This window comes from Ixodes scapularis, unplaced genomic scaffold, assembly GCF_016920785.2.
Source record: "Ixodes scapularis isolate PalLabHiFi unplaced genomic scaffold, ASM1692078v2 PGA_scaffold4__175_contigs__length_147842914, whole genome shotgun sequence".
In the NCBI taxonomy this organism is placed as follows: domain Eukaryota; kingdom Metazoa; phylum Arthropoda; class Arachnida; order Ixodida; family Ixodidae; genus Ixodes; species Ixodes scapularis.
Genome location: NW_024609879.1, coordinates 39512978 through 39520376, shown reverse-complemented (window position 1 = coordinate 39520376; position 7399 = coordinate 39512978).

The following is a 7399-nucleotide window of genomic DNA, read 5'->3' as shown; positions in this document are numbered from 1 at the left end:
GCACAAGCCTACTGTAATGATCCAGTAGTTAACACTTTTGGATGATAAAATAAATTAAATTTTGGTGTAATATTGGTGCAAATTACTAATATTTGGGTCAAAGTTATCTTGAAAAGGATGAGAACCTTAGTGCCTTTAGATGAAGCAATCTAATCAAAGGCATCTGGGCTGCGTTTTTTCTGTTTCTTTTGGATGACAAAAAATGGTATGCAACTGGAATACCGTGTCGTTTCTTATTAGTGAGCAAAATATATCACATAAAACGAGCAAATTGAAATCATGGCCCCTTCACGTAATGTGGTGCTCTCATAGCAGTCATTACTAAAAAAGTTCAAAGTATGACATGTAGCCATCCAGGTCACAGCAGAACACCCTTTTAACAAGGGCAGCTGTCTTTGGCCAGACTATTCTGCTGTGGCCAAGGATCAAGCCAACTGGTGGGTAAAGTAGATCCAAAAAGGTACCTGAAGTAAAGTTCAAAATAAATGAGAGCGTATAGTTCAAGTAAAGAAGCACAATGGATGCAATGTACTTAAAGTAAACTACTATAAATACAATGTTTTTTTTACAAAGTACAAGTACTTTTTAACACAATCTTCTATGAGGTCCATTCATTTTTGGTTTCTGGCCAAAAAAATGTTTGGCCAGCTACACAAAGTATCTAGAGAGCTACACGAGGCATTCCAAGTCCTCTGCAGCTGGAACTAAGGTGGTTACCTACGGAAGCCGAGCCTTGACGGCTGTGGAAACGCGGTATTCTCAGATAGAACGAGAGATGTTGGCTGTGGTCTGGGGCATCGAGCACTTCCAGATCCACTTGTTCGGCACCAACTTTAGAGTGCTCACCGACCACAAACCACTCGTCAACATCCTGTCTAACCCACATTCTTCTCTGTCAGCGAGGATCGAACGTCCGGCACTTCGACTTCAGCCATACAGCTTCGACGTCGCACACACCAAGGGGTCAACTAATCCCAGCGATTACTTGTCTTGACATCCACCACAGACCCCACCAGACAAGAAAGACAGGCTTCGCACCCTTGTAAAGATGCCAGAAGACTATGAGGCCTGCATGATACAGCACAGCTTACCATGCGCCATGACCTTGGAAAATGTCTTAAAGGGTGACACCACCTTCTATCGAGGGAGACTGACGTGTTCTCGGTGAGCTCCGCAAAATGAACGTGGAAAAGAGGGGGTGTGGCGCTGTACGTAAAGGAACACCTAGATATACATGTCGTGTCAGAATTCTCTATAATTAACCCCCATTACGAGTCTCTCATGGTAAAGTGTGCAGGTACCATAATTGTCGTTGTGTATAGACCTCCTTCGGGTACAGTAGCCACGTTTTTAGAATTCCTGGAAAATATGCTGGAATGGTGCGCCCAAATCGGTGAACATGCTATTATTTGTGGTGACTTTAATATAGATGTGTTATCAGCAGATCCAGCCAAACAAAGGCTTCTTGATGTTTTTCATTCTTTTGGTCATGAAAATGTAATTCAATATACCAACCACGAAACGGAAATGTCTCAGACCTTGCTTGACCTGTGCTTTACAAACTATCAGGTGAATGAGCTAGAGGCGGGTGTTCTGTTATCAGATCTAAGTGACCATTTACCTATTTTTATTTTTTTACCCCCTTGTTCAACACAACGTAAAGAACCCACAAGTAATGCACCCATTGTGTATAGGGTCATTAACGATAAAAATATTACGTTGTTTCAAAGTTTAGTCGAGGAGGAAAACTGGAGCTTCGTTGTTCGGTTGGATGATCCCATAGCAGCATACGACTTTTTTTCTACAAGAATTAAGATACTTTATGATCAAGCGTTTCCAATGGTTCCATTTAAAAGGAACAGGAAGTCTAGAAAGCCTTGGATTGATGCCGCACTTCTTAGGAGAAGAAAAAAACAAGATAAGCTCTTCGCCCTTTTTATAAAAACAAAACATCCGGATTATCTAGCTGAATTTAAAAAGAGCAGAAATAAACTAGGCGCTGATATTAAACGAGTATGAAATGTGTATCATGAAAATAAGTTCGCAGATATATATAATAACCCCAGAAAAGTGTGGAAAAATGTAAACGACCTACTTTCTAAAAACGAAAGAAAAAATATTTCTGAGCTTATATTTGAAGGCATGTCCTATACAGGGGCTAAGCTTGCTGATAAATTTAATGCCCACTTTTTGATGTCCGGTGCTTCCCCTGACAATGTCATTAGTAGTTGTGATTACAAATCTTACATCTCACCGGGTATTGAGAGTTCAATATTTTTGTTTCCTACTACTGAAACCAAAGTATACAGCCTAATACACAAACTTAAGAAAAACAGTGCTTGTGGTGAAGATGGTATAAAATCCTAGCCTATAAAATCAGTTGCTCACTTAATTAGTGGGCCAATCTCACATATACTGTCACGGGTGGTGATTCGTGACCAATAAACAAGAAATAAACAGAAATAAATAAACGTTTAATGTGGCGAACTTGTGCCAAAAATAAAGAAGGAAACAGAAGAAAGCAGAGCGTCGCGGGCGTCGAAGTCGGCGTGTCAGCAGAATCGAGCGCTGGGGCGAGACTGACTCGACAAGGTCGCGGGCGGACTCTTATCTAGAGTGCGCCGCTATCTCGAAGATTCGGCGAAAGCGGTTCGAGCGTTGCGTGATCGGGGCGAGAATGAACACGCACTTTCTAGAAAACAAAAGCAGGATAAATGATAGAAGTTACGGGCGGTACATGAATAAACGGGAGCTTTCTGGAGGACCGCGACCGAGCGTTGCTTTCTCAGCCTTGCGCGCGGCATCGCTCCCCCCTTTAAAAGTGCATCGCCCCGATGCAGTGTAAAACAAATCAAAATAAAAAAAGAACGTTAAACTAAAGAGTCTTTTGGAGCACAAAAGGTCCACAGTCCTATCGAGCGTAGTACGGCTTCAGGCGCACGACGTGGACGACCTCAGGTCGTGGTGGGCGGCGTGACGATGTTCGTGTTCCGTCGGGCATCACCTCGTAGTTCAGATCCCCGAGTCGACGAAGCACTTTGTAGGGTCCAAAGTAACGTTTCAGGAGCTTCTCGCTGAGACCGCGGCGGCGAATCGGTGTCCACACCCACACCCTGTCTCCGGGCTGGAAGTGGACGTCCCGACGACGAAGGTTGTAGCGGCCAGTGTCGACACGTTGTTGAGCCTGAATCCGAAGTCTGGCGAGCTGACGGACTTCTTCTGCCCTTTGGGCAACCACCTGGGCGTCGTCACTTGCGTCGACAGCCACTTCGTGGGGTAACATAGCGTCCAGCATTGTCGTTACCTTGCGCCCATGCACCAGCTGAAAGGGTGTCATTCCGGTGGTCTCTTGTACGGCCGTGTTGTAGGCAAATGTGACGTACGGCAGCACCTCGTCCCATGTCTTGTGCTCCACGTCGACGTACATGGAGATCATGTCGGCGATGGTCTTGTTGAGTCTCTCCGTTAGCCCGTTGGTCTGCGGGTGGTACGCCGTGGTGCGGCGATGGCTGGTGTGGCTGAGACGAAGGACTTCTTGCGTCAGCTGGGCCATGAATGATGATCCACGGTCTGAGATCAGGACTTCGGGAGCGCCGTGCCGGAGGACGATGGATTCAATGAAAAACTTGGCAACTTCCACAGCAGTTCCGGAAGGAAGGGCTTTCGTTTCGGCATACCGCGTGAGATAATCTGTGGCGACGATGATCCAGCGATTTCCCGACGTCGACGGCGGAAAAGGGCCAAATAGATCCATTCCGATCTGCTGGAAGGGTGCTGTTGGCGGAGGAATTGACTGCAAGAGTCCGGCCGGCCTCGTCGGAGGTTTCTTTCGTCGCTGGCATTCATGACATGATCGCGTGTACAGGTGGACGGTTTTGGGGAGCTTGGGCCAGTAATACTTTTCACGAATACGTGCCAGGGTCCGGCTGTAACCAAGGTGTCCGGACGTCGGGTCGTCGTGGCAGGCTTGAAAGATCTCCTCCCGAAGGTCGGTCGGGATTACCAGCAGCCATGGCGAGTTGTTGTTCCCGAAGTTCTCTTTGTAGAGTACACCTTGTCTAATGGCGAAGGTCGGCAGCACTCGTGAAAAAACACGTGGCACTGTACTCCCGCGCCCTTCCAGGTGCTCTATTAGTGCGCGCAGCTCAGGATCGTCTCGTTGACGCCGGGCCATGTCGTCGATGTTCACTGCGCCCAGAAAACACTCGTCGTCATCGTCGTCGCAGCTGCCGGAAGGTGTTGCGACGGGAGCTCTGGACAGGCAGTCGGCGTCGCTGTGCTTGCGGCCTGACTTGTAGACGACGGTCATGTTGAACTCTTGTAGTCGGAGACTCCACCGCGCGAGGCGTCCTGACGGGTCCTTGAGGTTCGCAAGCCAGCAGAGCGAGTGGTGGTCCGTGACTACCCGGAACGGGTTCCCGTATAAGTACGGACGAAACTTCGTGATTGCCCAGACGACCGCAAGGCATTCTTTTTCAGTCGTGGAGTAATTTCTCTCCGCCTTGGTCAATGTCCGACTTGCGTAGGCGATGACTCGCTCGGTGCCTTCTTGTACTTGAACCAAAACCGCGCCAAGCCCTGCGTTACTTGCGTCCGTGTGAATCTCGGTTTCCGCATCCTGGTCGAAATGTCCAAGAACAGGAGGAGTCTGCAGTCGTCGCTTCAGCTCGTCAAATGCCTGCTGCTGTTCATCGGCCCATTCGAACTTCTCGGCGTCCTTCGTGAGGTGTGTGAGCGGTGCGGAAATTCTTGCGAAATCTCGAACGAAGCGCCGATAGAAGGCACATAGCCCAAGGAACCTTCGGACGGCCTTCTTGTCTCTTGGCGCTGGAAATGCTGCGACGGCACGAGTCTTCTCGGGGTCTGGGCGGACACCTTCGTTACTAACCACGTGGCCGAGGAACTTCAGTTCGTCATAAGCGAACCGACACTTTGACGGCTTCAGGGTGAGTCCGGCGGTCCGTATGGCTTGGAGAACTGCTCGGAGTCGTCGCAAGTGCTCGTCGAAGTCGCTGGAAAACACGACGACGTCGTCGAGGTAGACGAGACAGCTCTGCCACTTCAGTCCTGCCAGTACGGTGTCCATGACACGTTGGAAAGTTGCTGGCGCCGTGCACAGTCCGAAGGGCATCACTTTGAACTCGTACAGTCCATCCGGCGTGACGAAGGCTGTCTTTTCTCGGTCCCTTTCGTCGACTTCGATCTGCCAGTAGCCGCTCTTCAGGTCCATCGATGAGAAATATCGAGAGTGGCGCAGCCGGTCTAGAGTGTCGTCGATGCGGGGGAGTGGGTAGACGTCTTTCTTCGTCACCGTGTTCAGCTGCCGGTAGTCTACACAGAACCTAAGCGTCCCGTCTTTCTTCTTAACCAGTACGACTGGAGAGGCCCAAGGACTGCTTGAAGGTTGAATTATGTCGTCGTTCAGCATTTCTTGAACTTGCTCCTGGATCGCCTGCCTTTCCTTAACGGAGACTCTGTATGGCGATCGATGCACAGGGCGCGCGTCGTCCTCGGTAACGATGCGGTGCTTCGCAACGGTGGTTTGGCGCACCTTCGACGACGTGGCAAAGGAGTCGCGGTATTCGGCGAGAAGGTTAATCAACTGTCGTCGTTTCGGGCCTGGGAGTTTAGGGTCAATGTCGAGCTGCGCTGGCGACGCACTGTCTTGCTGAGGTGGCGAGAATTCGTCAGTAATGGCGGCGACAGCGGCGGAGTTTTGGAGTTCCTCGACCTGGCCCACGGCTGCACCTTTTGTGAGGTGTTGCGCTTCGTTTCGGAAGTTCGTGACGAGGACCACAGTGCGGCCATCCTGAAGTTCAGCAACTCCTCTTGCGACGCCTATTCCTCTTCCCAGAAGCAACTGGAGGCTTCCTTCGAGCAGAACTTCGCCGCAGAAATCTTCGGTGATCCCGACGGGTACGAAAACACTCGACCGCGGCGGTAAGTTAACGTGGCTGGCGAGGACTCGGACCGCAGATGACGTCGCTTTGGGTTCCTCCGGTGGTGAAACAGGCTTTCGCAGCGTCAACCGGTTTGCTCCGAGGTCGATGACGGCGCCATACTCGCAGAGGAAGTCCATTCCGAGGATAACGTCCCTCGAACAGTCTTGCAGAACGACGAACTTTACAGGGCACGTCTCACCGTAGATCTCGACGCGAGCGGTGCATCGCCCGATTGGTGTGATGAGGTGCCCACCGGCGGTTCGTATTTGAGGTCCATCCCACGGCGTCGTGACTTTTCGAAGGCGGCGGGAGAGCCTCCCACTCAAAACTGAGTAGTCTGCTCCGGTGTCCACGAGTGCCGATGCGTCGTGGCCGTCGATGATGACGTTTAGGTTGTTGGACACCGTTTCAGGAGCGTCGTTTCGGTCTCCGGTAGCGTTCGAGTGGGGGCCCTCCGACGTTCGTGGAGGATCTTGGCGTCGGTCGTCTTCGGCAACTCCACCTCCAGGGGTTGCCGCGCCTAGTTTCCCCGGCGTGGAGCAAGGGGCGACAGGCTTTCCCGTCGGGGTCGGTGCATCGGCGAAGCTGGACGTCGTGGTGAAGGCGATCGGAACTCTCGGCGGGACGCAGGCTCGGGGGACTGGGGTCGTCGCAAGTACTCGTCGATCTCCCGAGGGCGTTCACCATACCTGGGACGCGGGTCGCTTGGGTGGAATCCGCGCAGCCCGAGTCGTCGGTAGGGGCATCGGCGGTACACATGGTCAGCTTCCCCGCAGTGGTAACACAGCGGGCGTCGGTCGGCCGTCCTCCAGACGTCTGTCTTCCTCGGCGCAGGTCGGTCTGGGTGAACGTGCGCTTGATCTTCCTGTCGTCGGGGGTAATGCGGCGTTGGGGCGTCTCTTCGGGGTGGCGACGTGGCTTGGCGGGGGGCTTGCGGCGGTCGTCGGGCCATTGCGGCGTAGCTCAACATCGGTTCCTCCGGTGCCACCGTGGTGACGGGAACCTCTGGTTGGAGCGCCCGATGCACTTCTTCGCGCACAGCCTCGGCAATGGAGAGTGTCGCTGGACGACTTGCGGCTGGCAGCAACTGGCGGAGTTCCTCCCGGACGACCTCCCGGATAATTTCGCGGATGTCCGTACCAGGAGCGTTCTCGCCGCCAAGCAGCGCGGTTGCAGCGACACTTGGACTTGGATGTCGCTGGTAGTGGGAAGCGCGCGCTTGGAGGGCGCGCTCGATGTTTGTCGCCTCGGTGACGAAGGCTTCGACGGTGCCCGGCGGGTTGCGCACGAGGCCTCCAAAGATGTCGTCTCTCACCCCGCGCATGAGGACCCGCAGTTTCTTGTCGTCTGTGGCTCGTGGGTCGGCACGGGCGCTCAGGCGGAGGACATCTTCTACGAAGCTTGTGACGCTTTCGTCGGGGCCCTGCGTTCGAATTCGGAGGAGATCTTCTGCCTTC